Consider the following 20360-nt stretch of genomic DNA (forward strand, 5'->3'; position numbering starts at 1 on the left):
ATGGTAATTATGTCTATGTATTCAGCTGCAACTCAATTACTTTCCACCTTTCAACCTCCTCCTACTCTATTTAGAAATGCTACTAACATTTCAATACATCCCCAAACTAAGCTCTCTCCTTGCCTTTTGTCCCTCCCTCCAACACACACACACTGCTGAGCCTGTCTGATTTTCCTATTTGTGTTAATGGCACCATAATGCTTCTATCAGCTCTGGACACAAACCTTGGAATCACTATTCCCTTTCCTGTGCCAACTCTACCTAATCAATAGCTAAGTTCTATGAACTTTATCAATGAAACATTAAAAAATATATGTATATCTATCCTGTCCTTCCATTTACATTACCCCAAGCCTAGGTCAGGCTATTACTCCCCCATAGATGATACCAGTAGCCTTCTAACTGAACTCCTTGTTTCCAGCCCCTTGCCATCACAATCACACTGTGTCCAGATCACTTTTCTTAAAATGCAACTTGACCATGGAAACTCTTCTGTGGAAAAGCATTCAATTGCTCCCTGTTGCTTATTAAATAAAGCCCAAACTCTGCCATTCAAATGCCTTTTTGTACGGCTTTTCTTCGTTCTGGCTCTATTTCCTTGTAGCCCTCTAAGCTTTGGCTACACATTTCAAACATGCACAAAGCTTTTCTCCTTGTGGCTCTTAGTATTTCACCCTCTATTTTTCCATGCTCTTCTTATATATAGTTTTCTTTTGGGAGAATCCTTGCTCACTTTACGAGGGTGAGTTCTCTCCCTTTGCTGGTCTTCAATGTCTTATTTGGTATCTATCCTTCCTGTGGCCCTGAACATAACCTGTCCTATATTTCCTGGTAGGTAAGAGGACAGAGACATTCTTCTGTCCCATTTTAATATCTCCTGCAACTTCTAAAACAATGTCTGACACATGTAGATACACATAATTGTTGAGATTCTTGACCTTATTTGAAAGGTACTCAGCCTTCCACACCAAGTTTCTTTTTCAAAAGGACTTCAAAAGACAAATGTAAATGAATGCTTCAGTGAAGTGTAAAATCAGAAGTTCATCTCTCAGCCCATAGGAGCCTTCCTCTGCCTACTCCTTTGGCAATGTCTCTTTATGGCTTCCCTTTGCCTGTCATTCACACTGGGGAAATTCATGGTTTTCAGGGGAAAGAGTGGACATAGGACTCTAACATGTCTCCTTCCTCCCTTATCACACTCCTTTTTCTTCCTAATCCTGGCAGTCTCTTTCAACTTGTACTTCTTGCTCAGATTCTTTCTTCTGATTATTTTTCCTTTCTCCCTTTTCCTCTTTATGTTACTGTCCCTGTCCTCATCCCATCCAGTTGTGAACAAGATTCTGAGTCTGGGGCTGGACTGGGCATGGGAAACAGAGAGAACATTAGGGCTGGGGAGAGGCTAGCTGGGCACTTCAGGTTTTTTCCTCTGCCAGCAACCAGGCTTCAGACTTGTCACCTAACTGCCTTCTTCACTAACTGGGGACTCTCAAGACTTGCAGCAACTTCTCTTTGTCTCATTGGTATGAATTAATCAAGAACAGAGAGTCTTTCAAAGTGAAGGCTTTATTCAGAGACCTATGGAATGCAAAGTACTTCTTCCATTTACAGAACAAACAGCTGAGAGTCAGGAATTCTTCTCCCCACAAAGCCCTGCTTTCCTCCCTGTGGCTTCTCACCTCTAGATCCCTCTACCCCACAAGTGCACTATCAAATGACTGTGGGTATCTCAGGGAGGTGCAATTTAATCTTCAACCTGTTTCTCCACGGAGATTGCTTTTCTGGAGCACATTTTTAGGAGAGCATAAATGTTTTAGGTCTGATCAACTGGCATTCCTTGTCCTGCCCATGGCCAGCCCCTCTTAATGCATCTCCTTATCTCCAACAGCAGTCTCTTTGTAAACCTGTTTTGTGATCTTTAGCTGCATCAGTAACCCTTTCCTTGCTATCATGATTCCTCAAGCCCAGTCTACCCCAAATCACCCATGTGTTTGGAGACCACTGCACTGGGCAGGAGGATGGCTCACTTGGCCATGTCCAAGTGCACAGCCTTTGTCTGTCACAAAACAAGCCCAACACCCCATGCACTCCAAATACTCTCAAATAAACCAAGTCCTTTAACTATGTGTTAAGTTAAATTCTCTTTCTGGTGCAAGCATTTTCAGGAACTAAGAGGACGTTTTGTAGAGTATGTTAAACTCACGTGAAACACATTTGTAGATCTAAGGTATCCTTTATATCTTTATCACTACTGTTATTACTCATAATAACCTGAGTTTAGCACATTATAACAGGAAGGTGGTATTCCTCAAGTATACTACAACTCATTAAGCGTGGGTCCAAATTTCTTGCGAATGTAACAAATGTCTAAAGATTTTGCTTTCTGAGCTGACCTCAGTATATGATATCTGTAACTCCCAAGGCCCCTGGGGATAGTCAGCTAGTGCAATAAATTACTATTGAAATAGTAATATTGAAAGTGGTTGGTCAACCATACCCAACAATATGGATAAAATTCAGAAACAAAATATTGAAAGAAGACAGTCATAAAAAATAAAAACTATAAGATTCCATATCTTAAAATTAAAAACAGGGAAAACAAATCTATGATGCTAGATGTCAGGACAGTGGTTATGTTGGGAGGTAGGGACTGATACAAGATGGGGAGTATGCAGGGTGCTGACAGTATTTCTTGAACAAGTATGTTCACATTGTGAAATTTCATAGCACTATACATTTTGTGATTTATGTACTTCTTTATACGTGTGCTATATTCTAACAAAGTTTTTAAAAATGTAAACAAAATGTGGTTTGTCAAGGTTCTGACTGCTGTGCTTGGGAGCAGTGACAGGTAAGAGAATTACATTGTGATAGTACTACTTCAATGACTTGCAGTTATCAAGTTCTTTCCAACCTCCACAAATGGCTATAGGAGGGGTAAACCCAGGGGCAGACTCTCAGTAAAAGTACATGGTAAAACTTAAGGAGATCTAGGAATCTTACTGGACATTCCTCATGCTCTAAGATGCTCTACTTCTGAATCCTAAAATAATAGGGGAGAGTGAGAAGGACAAATGTCCCATTAAGAAAGCCAAGGAGAGGAAGGTAGCCATCTTCCTGCTCCCTGGCACTGGGTAGTGGCAATGTGGTCCAGACTTGGCCAATGGATGTTTTGACCCTGATATTTGAACCTTTGGGGCAGTTGAAACCCTTCTAGGCAGCAGAGGCAGAGATTCAGATGCCTAGAGACTTAGTTTGAGTGTCCAGTAGCAGCAAGAGTCCATTAGCAGTGGAGCCTGCCATAGTCTTCTAGACAGCCTGTTTTTGTTGTGTGATCTGAACAAGTTCTTGGCTGCTTAGCCTTTCTTAGATTCTGTCTCACTTCCAAGCTTCTGATAAAGAACTGATAAAGTTCTGAGGATAATACGTGAAACTTTGTCTAAATCCCCTTTCTGATTAAGGTAATCAGAGTGAGTTTTTGTTGTTTGCATTCAAGACCCTTGACTAATACAAGAGCTCCCCAGCAAAAGGGATTATCAATTCTTCTTGCAATTCTTTACTCCAATTTTATCACATGGCTTCTCATTCACCACCTAGAGATTATTTGGGGCTAACTGCTTCTGTTTCAAAAATACCAACATTTTTACAGGACAATTAATCGTTCATACTTCAACATGAATTCTTTCAACCCAGTTGCTTTTTCCTTTATATCTGTCTGAGATCAGTACATTAAGAAAATAGGATGGGGAGGAGTGATTCAGGAAAAGTTAATTTTGGGCTTGAGGGCATTTAGGAAGGGCAGGAATGAGATAAGGCACCAAGGTGGGGAACCTTGGGATGTCAGAGGGTTTCAGGTGGTCACAGGATTCATCTGGGGTAGAGAAAAGGAGACACCACATACTAGGAAAGGGATCAGAGCACTGTGTCAGAGAACCAAAGATAACTTTTGCAATCCACCTTCAGGCTGGTCTTTACATTTAAGTATTTTTTGTTTTGTGTAGGGGAGGTAATTGGGAGCTCTGGACTGTTAGAGTTCTGGGAGTGATTACAGGTGATTTATCATGTTATTGCAACTCCTAGCTTATGTATAGACTCCATCAGGAGAACCAGTGTGGGTCCAGGATTCACTCCGCCAGACTAATCTTCATAAAACAACAGGAGCTCACTCAGAACCAGCTATGCCAGACTAAGCTCATTTCCTTTGTTGACGGGGTTATCAGGCAGGATATAGACCTGTGAGCCTGGTACAGTTAAGTGGATTTGTAATTGGTTGAACCATCACAAACAAAGACTAATGATTAATGAATCTGTGTCAACTTTCAGGGAGGTCTCTAGTCATTTGCTGCGGGGGTCTCAGTCAACATTGTTATTAATGACTTGGATGGGTTCACAGAACATAGTGATCAAATTTGCTGAGAGAGTTAGCAACTACGTTGGATGACAAGATCAGGATTTAGAATGCTCTCAGCAGACTAAAGCGATGTCCTGGATATAACAAGGTGGGATTTAATAGGGATAAATGGAAAGTCATACACTTAGCCCTAAAAAGCCAATTGTATGTGTAGTGTGGAGACCCGAGGTGACCTGGCATAACTTGAGCACAGTTGAAGAAGACTTACCCTGAAGTAGGGGCTCAGTGTGCCTGTGCTCTACCTGCCTCACTGTGCCTAGGGCCACACCTGCTGAGTGTTCTTCGTTCTGAGTGTTGCCCTTAAAGAACAACAGGGACAAACTGAAACATGTCCAGAGGTGGGGATCCAGCTATGAGGGATTCTGGGGCCATTTTGTAGGAGAGCAAACAGCGGAAGGTTGCTGACCCAGGAGAAGAAACAGCTTGGAATCAGGCCACCTGTTTTTAATTATTTGCATGCTGGTAAAGTGGAAGGTGATTAGGTATGTTTTGGTGATCTCAAAGGATAAAATTCACAGCTATGGGTGGAGCTTTCGGCTTCTACCTAAAATACAAAACTTAGGAAAACTTTCCAACAAGTAAGCAGGAAAGCACAACAGTAAGACCAGGTTTAGGAGTTAGGCCTTGGTTGAAATCTCAAATATTCTACTTATTAACTGTGTTTTGGGTAAATTTTCACTTTTCTATTTTCAGGAGGATTAACTGAATGTTAATGCATCTAGCCTATGGCCTGCTACACATAGGAACTTGATATATGAAAGCTATTTGATAAAGCTTGGTACTTAAAAGTATTCAGGTGGAATTGAGTTTGAGCATAGCTGGAATGAGAGATGTCTTTTGGACAAAATGAAATGTGTGTTCCAACAGAAGAAGAAACAAGGGTTATACCCCATGTCTGTATGTTCTTTCAGATTGTTTCTGGAACAGCTAGATTTATGTTTTATTTTGCCTAAGAAATTGTTTTTTTCCTCAAACTCTGTACTTTTCAAACTTGACTTTTGGGCCAGATGAAGAGTATAAATCCAAATCTTAGTGGTAGCTTCTCTTTACTAAGGCCATATTATAGGCTAGGCAGTGGGTTAATCACCTTCCATATATCTTTATGACAACATTTTAATATGATGACAAAGGAATACTGTATAATAAATATTATATAATAAACATTTAACATAATGACAGGAATATCATGTAATAAATATCATAGAACATTTTAATATGATATAAAATATTACATAATAAATGTCATAGGAACATTGAAAGGGAAGCAATTAACTCTAACTGGAGGATTAGGAAAGGCTTCTTGGAGAAAGTAGCATATGAGTTGGGTCTTAGAGGATGAGTAAGACTTTAATTGATGGGAGGCGATAGGGGCAAGGCCTTCCAGGCAGGGAAATGGCTTAAACAAAAGCACAGAAGTAATTAGTGGAGATAATGAGCCATCTTCCCAGGGCAGGCTCTGCCTTTTTGATTATGGATGCTGTCGTCCTTGCCATCACTGATGATAGCATGTTAGTGTGAAATTATAGGAAAGATTTTGTAGTCAATGACTTGTTACCACTGCTCCTGTACTGAGGTTATTTTTGTGTGTTATTATTCAAGTAGATTGAATGCTTACAACATGTGTGTGGAGCCCTGAGGTCTGAGGCAGGTGACCCAGGACAACTCAGGAAGGGAGCTTCAGGCAGGGAGAGCTGCATAGCAGTTAAGGAGGTCTTAGATCCCACACTGAAGTAGGCCTTCTCCACCTGCCTTGGAGAGGCTTTTGTGGCTTTGAGAAGGCCCTTTCTGGCTAGAAAAACGTCTACCATGTGGAAAGGGCTCTGTGGATGGGAATCTAGCAATACTCAAGCTGGAGGCCCTTTACAGCTGTTTTCATGCACACCTTTACCCACTGGACGAGGAAGATGAGAGTGACTGGAGGCCAATGGTAGGTCATAGGAAGCAAGACCTAAGGTTAGGGTAGTTTCCCATGGATGGAGGAAACCACCTCCACCTATCCCAGTCCGTCTGCTTTCAGCAAACTAGGCCCTCTGCACCTACTCTAAACCAGCCTTTGAGCATGCTTGGGGAGCAGCCTTAGTCCCCATTTACCATAATTGGCCTATCAGTGACCAAAGGGTAGGGCCAGTGATGACTCCAGAATTTCCAGATTTGTGGCATTTAGGGAGAGAAATCAGGTTGGCGAAGATGTTGGTATTCTTATCTTAAAGCTGCTTTTGCATAGCAAGCACTATTTTTACTTGGATGGTATAGTGTAAATCAATAAACAAAGCAATGCTTTTGAAATATACTTTCATTCACATTTCGTGTAAGATTAAGAAAATTACCATGGTCCATATCAGTGGGAGAGGTGCTGATGGATATTAAAAAGACTGAATTTAAGCCACCCCTTAGCAGTGGGCCATGTAGAATCTGGGGCAGACAATTGATGCCTGGAATTATTTTGGGTCTTGGCCCAGCCTGAAATGGGATTCAGGGATAGGACTCCAAAGTCCTTGGTGGAGGAAATGTTTAGTCCTCTCAGGAGAAGTGGGGAACTAAAAAGGATCAAAAGCCCAGCTGAAGAGGAGCTGAAACTCAGGACATGATGAAGGAGCCCAGGAGTTAGCCCTGCCATGCCTTATCTAAGTCAGAATATCAGTCCCACCATTCACTCAGTATTTCTTGAGCGCTCACTTTTTGCCAGACATGGGGACCTATATATCAGGGGCTAGAGACAGATTAAGATCCTGATCTCAAAGAGCTGCAGATTCAGGGAGAGAATGGTCAAAGTGAAAGACTAAATTGAGGTAAGAGTCAAGAACTGGGGAGGTAAGGGCAAGAAGGTTAAGATTGCTTAATCAAAAGTAATGCATGTAGTCATATTTTTGGGGCATGTACCATGTTTTCAGGCCTTGTATAAAAGCCCTTTGTATATATTATTCCACTCCTGACAGTAACCCCAAGATGTAGGTATTTATTGTACCCATTTTGCTGAAAGGCTATGTGACTTATTCAAGGTCACACAGCTATACTCCAAAGTCTGTGCTTGTTTGTAACCAACCTACCTATCCTGGGATGGGTCTGAGAAGCGGAGCAGGGCTAAGAATGGAGAGAGAATGGTTAATTAAGGGGATGGAGTATAGTTGGTAGAGGCAGGAGCTGACCTACATCTTTAGACTGATGCTAGCTGATATATATTTATCCAATACAATTTTTCTCAAAGAGTTTATTCTGATAAAGAGAGGTAGGATCTTGGGCACTGGTGGAAGTCAGGGGAGGGCAGCCAGTGATGGTGAGAAGAAGACATGAAGAAAAATGTTTGAGACATATTTTGCTAAACTCCTGGCTATAGATAAGACTGGTCCAGTGAATGGGGGGATTTCAGAATTGACCCAGCCAAGATGAATACCACTGTGCTTCTTAGTCTTGTCAAGCTGGTGCCATTCCATCTGAGGAAGAGAAAGCAGCTGTAGAGAATTCTTTGTGGATTCGGGGATTAGCTCTCTGAAGGACAGTGCTAACCAAGGGGAGATGACTACACATGTCCCCCAGCCTGGACTGGGGGTCAAATTTATGGGTGATGTAATTATGTCTTTCACTGAATGAGTATTTTCCAGCTGAATTATTTATTGGAAGATGCAGTCCTTGTCCTTAAGCAGTTTATATCTGAGATGGTAGGAAAGGTAGGGGAGAAGAGAATGGGAATAACCAGTCTTTCTACTTTCACTAAGGAGTGTAAGACGTAACATAAAAATGAGCTATAGCATTAAACCACCAAAAACAAAATAATGACACAGCAATTTGACTTATTTCTCAACATTGCATCTGTTTATGTTTCTATTTTTGGAGGATTTTTCTCTTCATTCCCATCACTTGAATACTGACCACTTTCCAGGCATGTCAGCTCAGTAACACTCAGAGTGTATGTCACAAGATCTGTGGGTCTGAGGAAATGGCAGCGGACATGGCCAAGGGCCAAAGTGTCCCCAGCTGCTTGGCAAAGAAAGGTCAACCCATGGCAGGCGCTGGGGACCTAGCATTGCTGGCATCCAACACTCACAATCCTCAGTGATTAGCAAATGAAGAAGGGTGTCTGTGATGACTGTGCTGTCTCATACAGTCCCAATGTCAATCAAGGACTTTGTTTTTTTTCTGAATATGCTTTTTTAAAAAAATGTAATGTCATTCTTCAAAAAGATAGTTTTTTGAATATATACTGAATGTGGCTTAATCATTTTGCCTTTGGAAGACTTTTCATATAAATAAGTTAACATATCTGAAGGAGGAAAAAAACCTGCCTATCACCCATATGGTGACATCAAACCAATTTTTTGTTTTGAAAAATATGATTATAGGACAGTTAAGAAATCAAAATCTTCCCCCCCCCCTACCTATAAGAGGCATCTCCTTATCAGAAATAGAGTTTAGGGCAGAGTAGGAGAAGTCAGGAATGTAATAGGAGTTTTGGCATGGTAGTGCCCCCAAATAAGTTCTGGGGTTACAGTCAGTTAACAGAAGTTGGAAAGGAAACTAATATCCATGAATCAGCTTTCTTGTGTGTGGCTCTGGCCAAGTACTTCATAGAGAGTCTCATCTAATTTCAGAACTACCCTCTGAAGTCAGTATCATGAATCTACTTTATAGATAAGGACTCTGAGCTCCCATCCCCATTGGTGCCCCTTAAAAAGACTGAACAGTAGATTCTTTAAGTTCAAAATTTCATTTTACAAGATGTAACTTTAAAGACACTACTTTTTCCTAGTAGAAGGAAAAAAGGGAAAGATTATTTTGCCTAGAAGGGAGAAGCCCTCCTTCTCTGCCCTACTTGTGTCATAGCCTGGATCTTCCTCTAGGAAATCTACAGGTGATATGTCATTTGGCTCTGTGACAGTTTCTGAGATGGTTGTATATTTGCACCTCCTTCACACCAGAAACAGAGCTTTGAATCTCCCCCAGGGCTCCCATATCTTGCATGTGAGTTGTCTGAGATAACTCTTTGGACCTAACCATGATAAATCTTTGCTGGAAGCTTCTGCTTTGACTCAAGAGAAACTAAATAAAAGTTTTTAGAGTGCCATTGCGTATTATCCACGCCATTACAAAGGAATCCCAAGTGGAAATTACAATATATTGTTTTAATTACAAAGGGATAATAGCTTCAAGTAAAGGAGTCTTACCAAGAAGGAACGAGTCTCACAAAATGAGCAGTAAAAGTGGCTGCAATTATTATTGGTTTTATTCAGGGCCAGACCTCAGTAAGATTGGGACAGAGGCCAATGTGTACTTGAACACCATTCTCCCCTACCCCATACATTCTGTTCTTCTCCAGGCCTCGTTCTGTGTTCCTCTTTCATATTTCTCAGGCCCTAGAGGAGCTCAGGCCTTTCTACTAAGAGGAAAACCTGGGTTAAATGCATTTATATAAAAGTAATAGGGATGTAATGTGTTCCTTCTCCCAGAGGTATTTACATTTTAAAACTTTGGGCAAGTTTTAAATTACTTAATTCAAAGGAACAAGTCTCCACTGGTGGGACTATAGGTCTTAGGGAAGGAAGAATTTCAAGAGAGACTTTATGAAAAGAGGATACCAAGGAATTAGAGGAAGGACAATAGTATCTTCTTCATTATTTTCATTGCAAAAGAATAATGGTCTAAAGTAAGACATTTGAAAAGGATGAAATTAATTGCCTTATTTCCCCATGCCATGTCTATGGAGATGCCTGTTGACCTTGCCTCTACATAGGGATAGTCCTGGTTTTATTTCCTGCTTTCTAAGTCAAAGCGAGTCATTTGATAAGTAGCTTAGCTCAACTCGATTCAACTGGTAGAGATGTAAATTCACCATAGTGTGGTGCTACAAAGCAGTAAAATATGGTAATCCCCCTGGAGATAGAGCTGGTTCTCCTCCACGATGTGGCAGGATAATATAGTGCATTACTGAGGGTCATTTGGAGCTTTAAAGTGATCTCCTATCTCTGCCTTCTGCCTCCTTCCAGCAAGATTGCCATCTTTCATATATACCACACAGAAGATTTGAATCTTTACTTCTTACCAGTTTGGGGGGGAGACAAATGCATTTACTAAGCAGGTTATGGTATCCTTTTCTCTGCAACAAATTGGCTTAATGCTATCAACAGTTCTTCATTTTCTGTGGTATAATATTATGGCTTATAATAAAAATGTATATTTGGTCTTTGCCATGTCTGGTGCAGAGGTTCTTTTTTTTTTTTTTTTTAAATTTTTATTTATTTATGATAGTCACAGAGAGAGAGAGAGAGGCAGAGACACAGGCGGAGGGAGAAGCAGGCTCCATGCACCGGGAGCCTGATGTGGGATTCGATCCCGGGTCTCCAGGATCGCGCCCTGGGCCAAAGGCAGGCGCCAAACCGCTGCGCCACCCAGGGATCCCAGGTGCAGAGGTTCTAAAACCCTTGGGATTTCCTAAGTGATAGTATGACAAAGGTGTCTTTTAAAAATTCATAACAAACCTCTTTGAACCACACCTGAGTTTGTGTTAATGAAGTGACTTCTGGGAAACTCCTGAGGATGGGGCCTGGAAACCAACCAGGCGATTGAAATTTTTCCCTCCACTCACCTACCTGATGTAGGGGAGAAGGACTGGGATTTAAATCAATCACCAATGGCCAATGATTTGATCAAGTATGTCTATGTAAAGAAGTCTCTATAAAACCAAAGGACAGCATTCAGAGAACTTCTGGGTTGGTAAACATATGAGGAGTGGGGTGGTTGTAGTGCCTGAAGAGTATATGGAAGCCCCATGCCTTTTCCCACATTCCTTGTCCTAACCATCTGTTAAAAGATAAATTAAGTCATATTAAAAGTGTTCAGGGTTTATTTGAACAAACATCAAATTGGGCAATACCAAACCAGAATTGGTCAGGAGTGCTCCTCCATTAGGAGCTAAGGACAAGCTTTCTATAGAGAAGACTGGGAAGCCAAGCAAGGAAATTCTTTGATTAGCTATAGCTTAAGGTGTGGGATGATAATTTGGGAAAGCCAAGTTGGCTGTTTGTGATTGGTTGTTCTTAATCTTAAGGCATTTATCGGAATTGACTCCTGCTTAGGTTCCCATTTGCTTACTTTGCTTATGTAGGCTACAAGGCATTAGAATCACCTCAGCCTAAAGGCCTCCTGTCTCATGACTTTAACATATCTCTTCCATCTGGCTGTTCCTGAGTTATATCCTCTTATAATAAGCTGGTAATCGAGTAAGTAGAATGTTTTCCTGCATTCTGTGAGTCACTGTAGCAAATTAATTGAACCCAAGAAGCAGATTGTGAGAACCCCTGATTTACAGCTGGTCATCCAGAAGCACAGGTATCAATGTGGACTTGTGATTGGTATGGTGGTGGTGGTGGGGGTAATCTTGTAAGACTGTGCCTTTAACCTGTGGAATACGATGCCATGTCCAGGTGGATAGTGTCACAGTTGAGTTAAATTGTAGGATACCTAACTGATGTCACAGAATTACTGGTGTGGGAAACCCCTCACCTGCCACATGTGGCGATCAGAAGTGTCAGGAATGAAGTATTGAGAGGAGAGGCATCACACAAGAATTATTTTTCCTCACACATGTGGGAAACCACAGGTTCCCCTAAAAGAGAGACTGCCTGTGTCCATCTCAATCTCTCATTCACTCTCTCTGGTATTGATTCAGGTTGCAGTCTCTTTGCCTCATCTTTCTTTCTAGACTACTGTGGACATTTTATTGGACTGCCTCTGAGTCTTGGGCCCTTTTTTGCCCCCAAATGCTGACCTCAATTCCCCATTTACTCAATGCTCCCAGCTGCAGTTGCCTCCCTCCCTTGCCAGCTCAAGCTGTATAAGGACAGCACAGGTCAGAATCCTTGGCCTTTGTTTGCTTAGGAGAGGAAGTTAGGCTCTGTGATCCTACTAAGCAAGAACAGCTGCAGTATTCACTGTTCTTTGAGGTTATTTAGATCAATAGATGGGGACTGAGTGATTGGATTAGCCCCTAGAGAGTCTTGAGATTCTAAAATAACTTTACTACTGTGCACTTTCTCCATGATGTAGTGTGGAATTCAGGAAATCCTCCCACATTACCCTGGAAGGATAGAATGAAAAAATACATCTATAACCAACATTTCCAGCTATTTAGTTCCTAGGATGTTAAGCCATCATAAATAACTTTAAAGAAGATAAATTTTTAAGTGTAGAGGATATGTTGAATTTCGTACAAAGGCTAGATTGACAGTCAAATCTGGTAAGCACAAGGCACATGAGGTATCCTCCTGAATCCATTGAGATCATCAATCTCATGGAAACATGGTTTTCCCCATACAGCTGGGTTGTTTGCCATAAATTTAAAGCTGAATTTCTCAAAATATGATTTGAATATGATTTGGGTTTACTCTGAATAGCCTAATGAATGACGCCAGTGGCTGTGATGAGGATTATCTGATCATGATCAGGATTCTGTTAGGAAGGAGGGAAAAGAGTTGGTGAAATGGACTGAGCATGTCCCTTCAAAATCCATACATTAAAATCTTAATCCCCATGTGACAATATCTGGAGGGGAGGCGTCTGGAAGATAATTAGGTCATGAGGCTGGAGCCTTCATGAATGGCATTATTGTCCCTCTGAGAACAGGCTAGAGAGCTACCTAGTTCTCTTTCTGCCACTTGAGTATACAAGGCCAAATCAGCTGTCTGCAGCCTGGAGGAGGGCTTTCATCAGAACCTGAGCACCGATCCCTGACTTCCAGAACTATGGGAGATAAATTTCTGTTGTTGACAAACTACCCAGGTTATAGTATTTGTTACAGCAGCCCAAATTAAGACAGGTAAGATGTGTGCTCTAAATACAATGTGTACTTCATCAGAGTGACTATATTTCTTCCAAGCACTGCAGCTATTCTTATGGATTTTAAGGGTGAGAACATTTCTCCACTGTGTTTGGCTGAGAAAGAATTAAATGGTAGATTGTGCTTCCTGAGAACATTTGATTAAAGCTTCTCTTTGGTTTTTGAGCACCTTTTGGACTAACTGCACATCCTTTGAGAAACCCTTTAGAGGTTAGGATTTTCAAGACTAACAATTCAGTGATTGGGTTTTTCCCTTCTTGATGTGTGAAGTTGAAGTGAGGTTAGTGACATTAGAATCATAGGCCTGTTTGTGACAGTGTGTACCACCTTTCCCAGCTTTCTATAAGCCTAAGGAGCTGAGCTTCAGAATGTGGGTGTCCTCTTCTGCTGAGGATCATCATCTTCTATTAAAGTACAGCTCTACCAGAATAAGTACACAACATTTTAGCTAATGTGCCAACATTCCCAGACCCTTAAGTGCCACATGTTTTCAGAAGTCCCCATTCTCCCCACTTCACAATTGTAGACCTCTCGCATGCCTCCTTCTGTTCTTAATAAGAAGCCTGCAAAAGCAATCAAACCAAATAAACTGCAAACATAAGGTTAAGGTCTGATTATGGAGTTTATGCGAAAGGAGATCTCTAGTCTGACTTTCTTACTGTACAGATAAGGAAACTGAAGCCCAGAACAGGAAGTGTTTTAAATGAGATCATACTGCAGATTACAATGAGGATTCAGATGTCTCATTTTACCTTTTGGCTGGAAGTTCAACATCCACGTGTCAGCGTGACTCCCTTCTCCAAATTCTTTCTTCCTGCCAGTCTCGTTGTGGAAGTTCAAAGAACCAACTCTGAAAATTCTGGAAAGTAAATGTGACTTGGGTGGGTTTCCTTAACCTCCATTTCTTTTCCTTCCTTTGACAATGTTTTAAACTTCAAAATCATCTTCACGCCCTCTTTTTTGTGTCCTTTCTCCTACTTGTCCTCTGCATTCAGTTTCTCTACCTCTTAGGCTGGTGTTTATACCTGCCTATAACATTTCTTATGAAGCAGAATGAAAATTTACAAAAATCTTAATAGCTGGTATAAGAATTTCCGTTAGGAAGGAAACAACTTTATTTAAGAAAATCCCTGGATAGACTTGGGGGTGGAAGGCAGGATCATGAGGTGGGCAGGAAACAAGAAGACCCAAGTATCACCAAATTGCTCTGTGTGAGACAGGAGCAGGGCCTGGGGGAGGGAAGAAAGGGATGTATGAGGAGCAGCTCAGCAATTTAGATGGGAGAAACCTGGGGTTTCAGGGGAAATTGCAGAGGAACCTTTTAAGAACAGGGACTTTTTACTATTAAATTGTAATTCATTAGCATTGCTATAAGGTAAATCCTTTCTTCATTTTCCTCAAAATGTCAGCAAAGGCCTTGTAGGATTTGTAGAGGGTGTGAATCAATCAAGGGAACAGACCGGGTTTTCATTTCTGGGTGAGAAGAGGGGCCACATGTGCTGGAAGGTGAACATTGATAAACTGAACTAATCCTGGAACCAGCAGAGACCACAGCTCTGTGAAGGTGTAGATGTGTTGGGGAGAGCATTGAATTTTCCACAGGATGTAGAATAGAGATTCAAGTCAATCTTATCTGGATTTCAAGTGGTCGGTGTGCCTGCAGCTGACATTTGGGTTATATTAGATTTTTATCTTATTTACAATATCAAATCCGTTTCCTTGACCTCCCATAATCTTGCCTCACCCTATTGAAGCCAGCCTCTACTCAGAATCTCTGTGTTCTGGGGCAGCCCAGGTGGCTCAGTGGTTTAGCGCCGCCTTCAGCCCAGGATGTGATCCTGGAGACCCAGGATCAAATCCCATGTCAGGATCCCTGCAGGGAGCTTGCTTCTCCCTCTGCCTGTGTCTCTGCCTCTGTGTGTGTGTGTGTGTGTGTGTGTGTGTGTGTGATGAATGAATAAATAAATAAATAAAATCTTAAAAAAAAATCTCTGTGTTCCAGCTACAGTAATGTCAACATAATCTCAAGAACCCATCACACTGACTAGTGGCACCCAGCCTTGGTTCCATTTTCCCTGGATCTCCAATGCCCTTCCTTCCCTCCATTCAAACTCTACATCCCTCAGTGCCTTGCTCAAATCCCTCCTGCCTACACACTCTGTTTCCAGCACTCTGTAGTTTATAACCAAGAGGTCTCCTTCTTTTTCTTTTTAAAATATAGACTTTATTTTTTAGAGCAGTGTTTAATGCTCGGCAGAATTGAGTGGTACGTACAGCAAGTTCCCACGTACTTTTTGCCCCCACACATGCTTAGCCTCCCCCATTATTGACACCTTCCACTGGAGCAATACATTTTTTATAACTGATGAAACTATATTGACACATCATGTCACCCAAAGTCCTTAGTTTATATTAGGGTCACTCTTGGTGTTGTATATACTGTGGGTTTGAACAAATGTATAATGACATATATCCATCATTATAATGTCATACAGATTATTTTCACTGCCCTGAACATCCTCTGTGCCCCACCTATTCACCTTTGTCTCCCCTCACCAACCACTGATCTTTTTACCATCTCCATAGTTTGCCTTTTCCAGAATGTCTTGTAGTTGGAATCATACAATATGTAGCCTTTTCATTTGGCTTCTGTCACTTAGTAATATGCATTTAAGTTTCCTTCATGTGTTCTTATGGCTTGGTAGCTCATTTATTTTTTAGTGCTGAGTAATATTCCATTGCCTGAAGGTGCCACAGTTCATTTATCCACTCACTTACTAAAGGATATTTCAGTTGTCAGTCTACTCTTAATTAACATGCTATTTTGCACATGTTGCCTGTACTGTTCAGATCTGCCTAGCTTTCAACTCTGTTGTGCTATGGGTTCATTAAAGTCAGAGCATTTCTTATTTCTTGGATGCCCCATGGTGCCTAGCATGGTACTTTGTATTAACACTCACTAGATGCTGAAAGCCTGACTTATACCTTCCTCTTTGGATTTTTATCTTATTTTTCACCAGACTCCCTGTTTTTGCTGCTGCCTCTAGCCCCTTAGCATTATCATTGCACTCAGCATTCCAAGATTCTCCTCTTCTGAGACTGTTGAACCCTCTGCTCAGGCTCACTTGTGAATCAAATCCCTCTGCAGATGCATTGATACCCTTGAGAAGAGATGGCAAGGAACCCCCCCATGGAGTTCATAGCCCACAATTCAGGAACCCCCAGCTTGCACTTATTGAGTGGGTAGTATCAGTCTTGGCTTTGGAAGATCCTCTGCTGCAGCCTGTAATGGTTACTGTTCTTTTTTTTTTTTTTTTTTGGTTACTGTTCTTTTATGAGCATATTGTGTCATAAGCCCAGCAAAAAAATACACTTAATACTCAACCCAGAATACTCAACACACACACACACACACGCACGCACGCACGCACACACATGCACAGTACTTAACTAAAACAAAGTTTTGCAAAACGTTTACCCTTTATGCAATGCACACTGATATTTTCTTTTCTCTTTTATTTTATTAAAAATGGTGGGGACCCCTGGGTGGCGCAGCGGTTTGGCGCCTGCCTTTGGCCCAGGGCGCGATCCTGGAGACTCGGGATCGAATCCCACGTCGGGCTCCCGGTGCATGGAGCCTGCTTCTCCCTCTGCCTGTGTGTCTGCCTCTCTCTCTCTCTGTGTGACTATCATAAATAAATAAAAATTAAAAAAAAATTTAAAAAAATGGTGATGGCAGCCCACTCAATTGATTTCATGACACACTAATGAGTTGTAATTTGCAGCTCAGAAAATAGTGTTCTAGAGGGTCAAAGAACAGTTGACAGAGGAAGAGAGGGACATGGCCATTCTGAGGCCCTTGAAAGGAGCCACTGGGGAGAGGTGCTGGTCCTGGGTGATTACTGCTTCTGCAGGCTCCCTTGGCCCTGCAAGTTCAATGAAGGTGAAGAATCAGCATGAGAGACAAAGTGATCTGGCATGTGCATCTGGTCATTTTAGTGGTCTCTGTGCATGGACCAGGTGGGCAGCTCCCCATAGAATGACATCCAAGGAAGGGCATGGGGCTCTCTGGTGGGGGCTGTTGCACTGTGAGCTCTGTGGATACTTAGGAAGTATCATGGTGGTATTCAATAAATCCATATCAAGTTTATTTATGGTTGAATAATGGTGATTTCCTATTTCTATAGTTCTCTATTGGTGGCATCTAACAAGGGAAAAGCCCTAAGGAAAAGGAGCATGGAGAGGGAGGGATGAACACAATTTCTTGCCACCAATGACAATGGAGGATGAAGCAACCATGTGTCAGCCTTAAAAAAGGCCATCATTGGCTGGGGAGTACTTGGGTCTCCCTCTGCATTCAGAAGTGAGCATGTTCAGTGAGGGTCAAAGACAAATGCAGCCTCTTTAAGGCCTTTAGTGCTGGACAACATTCTTGGGCCTGAGCAGGAGGGAAGCTATGTGGAGCAAGAGAGGAAGGGAAACTCTGAGGAGATAATACAGGCTGTGGCATATTATTAGAGATGCTGCACACAGAAGAAATTATGAGAAAGCATTAAAAAGTGTTGCTAATGTGCTCCAAGCTCATCCTCTTCCTGCTGGTCATTGTCACACACAGTGAACAGTGGCCCCCTTCTACTTTCTCCCCAACACCAACCTCCCAGTGGAGGCTACTCTGTTCTCTACCCATCACCATCCCTGGGAAACAGAGTGGCCAGGGAATGAGGCTCTGTTGGCCCATAGGGTATAGGAGACCCTCTCCATGCTGTCATTCTGGTCCTGGAAAGCAGAAGAAGCACTGCCGCGTCTCAGCTGCAGCTTAAAGGGCCTGTCTCCTTGTGGAGTGTGGTAGTGTTGGCAGCCCCAAGCTGTGTGACCTTGGGCAAGCTATTTTTAACTCTCTGTAAATATTCCCACCATTAAATGAGGCTCAAAAATACCATATATATATTCATATAGTTTCCATGAGGATTAAATTAGATTAATTTATATAAAGTTACAGCATATATTTACCCAAGGAATTAATTCAACAAATATTTAATGACTAGCTGTTGTGAATCACTCACTGTTCTAGGTGCTAAAGATGTAGCAGTGAACCATCCCTGCTCTCATAGAGCTTATATTCTAAAAGAGGAAGATAGATAATAAGTAACAAAAAAAATAAGTAAACATATAATAAGTCATATTGTGATAAATGCTATGGAGAAAAAAAGTAAATCAGAGTAAGGGGCAAGGCGGGGTGGATGGTTGGGAAGAAGTTTGTTATTTTACTGAGGTTGATCAGGGAAGGTGTTGTGAACTAAATGTTTGTGTCCCTGCAAATCCATATGTTGGTCCCATACCCAATGTTCTGGTATTTGGAGATGGGGCCTTTGGTAGATAAATTGGCCATGAGGGCAGGGACCTGGTCTGATGGGATTAGGGCCTTTGCAAGAAGAAACATCAGAGAGCTTACACTCTTCCTCTCTCTTTCAGGTGAGGTCACACGGAGAAGGCAACCATCTGCTAACTAGGAAAAGAACTTTTGCTGGAGCCCAAGCATGCTGGCACTGTGATCTTGACCTTCAGCCTCCAGAACTGTGGGAAAATACATTTCTGTTGCTTAACCCATCCCATCTATCTGGTATTTCACTGTGGGAGCCCAAGTAGACTGATACAGAAGGCCTCTCCAACAAGATGGCATTTGAGCAGAGACCTGAAGAAGTAACAGAGCAGGTCATACAGACACTTAGGAAGTATATTCTAGGAAGATGGACTAACAAGTGCAAAGGCCCAGAGGTAAGAACATGCTTAGTGGATTCATGGAGGCCAGCTTGCCTGGTAGGAAGTGAATGAGGGGAAGAGAAGTAAGAAATGAGGGATCTTAACAGATGACATATTATCATAAACCGCTTCAAACAGTTGGTTCTTTTTTCCACTTTTTACCCTAGCTGGGAATTTGGAACAATGAAGCAGGTGAGTGGAGAAAGGGATGGCATAGGGGTGGGGTTGGAGTGGAAATAGGTTTGGACACAGCCATGTTTTTTCTTTTGTCTCCTTGGACATTACATCTCCATCCTTCTCTAAGACTACTTGCATTTCCCAAGTACCTTTGAATCTTCTGACTCAAAGGCAGTGGCCAGTGGGAGGCCATGTGCGGTAGGCTGCTTCATTTGTTGACAATTATGAGGTTCCCCTGTGTTTGCCATGCTTCTCTGCAGGTGACATCCCACCCGCTGGCTTTGGGCTGGGCCATGGGACTTACTTTGATAGGTGTCACATGAGCAGACATGTCAGAGTTAAGATTTAGATGTACTGGCATAGCTTGGCTTTGTCCCCTTCGGAGTTGTTCTCTGCCGTGAGAACAGCTTGCCTTAGAAAGTGGCTTCTCCTTCCTCATGAGCTACTGAATGAGAAGCCAAGTGGGAAACCAGTGGAGTCCAGTCCTCAAGAAAGAAATGTTTATAGTTGTAAACCACCGAGATTTGGGACTTCTTTGTTGTTGCAGCAAAATCTGACCAAAAAGATCAGATTCTGTGTTAACTAAGCACTTTAAATATTATTTCATTTCATTTTCACACCAGTACTTCCCTGTGTAGTGGGTATTCTCACCCAGTTTTGTAGGTGAGGAAATGGAGGCCCAGAAAATTCAAGCACCTTGTCCAGGATTATACAACTGACAAGAAGCAACACTCTAATGTAGATCTAACTGACTTCCTTCCATATGTCATGTACTACTTTCTTTTACATGTGTTCTGCAGGGAGAGAGTAATAGACACTGAAGTTGCTAAGATACCCCCCCCCCATGAGTAAGAACTTCTTTCTCCCTCTCAAGCCCTGTTGACTCTTTTCCTTTCTTCTTCCTTTCCTCTCCCACAACTCCCCTCCACTCCACACCTACTGCTGAAATGCGCTCTCTCATTTTCTTCCAAATGGCTATAAGCAACTACCTTTTTTTTGTGAAATCTTTTCAAATAACAAGAGAAAGTTTGGTCTTTCTTGTCTTTATTATTTCCAAACATATATATGCATGTTTTTGTTGTTGTTGTTGTTGTTGTTTTTGTCTTTGTCCTATAAATATATATACTGCCATATTTGGTGAGCACCTACCATGTGACAGCCACTGTGCTGGGGCTGGAGAGTGACAGG

Source organism: Vulpes lagopus, chromosome 5 (genome assembly GCF_018345385.1).
Source record: "Vulpes lagopus strain Blue_001 chromosome 5, ASM1834538v1, whole genome shotgun sequence".
Classification (NCBI taxonomy): Eukaryota; Metazoa; Chordata; class Mammalia; order Carnivora; family Canidae; genus Vulpes; species Vulpes lagopus.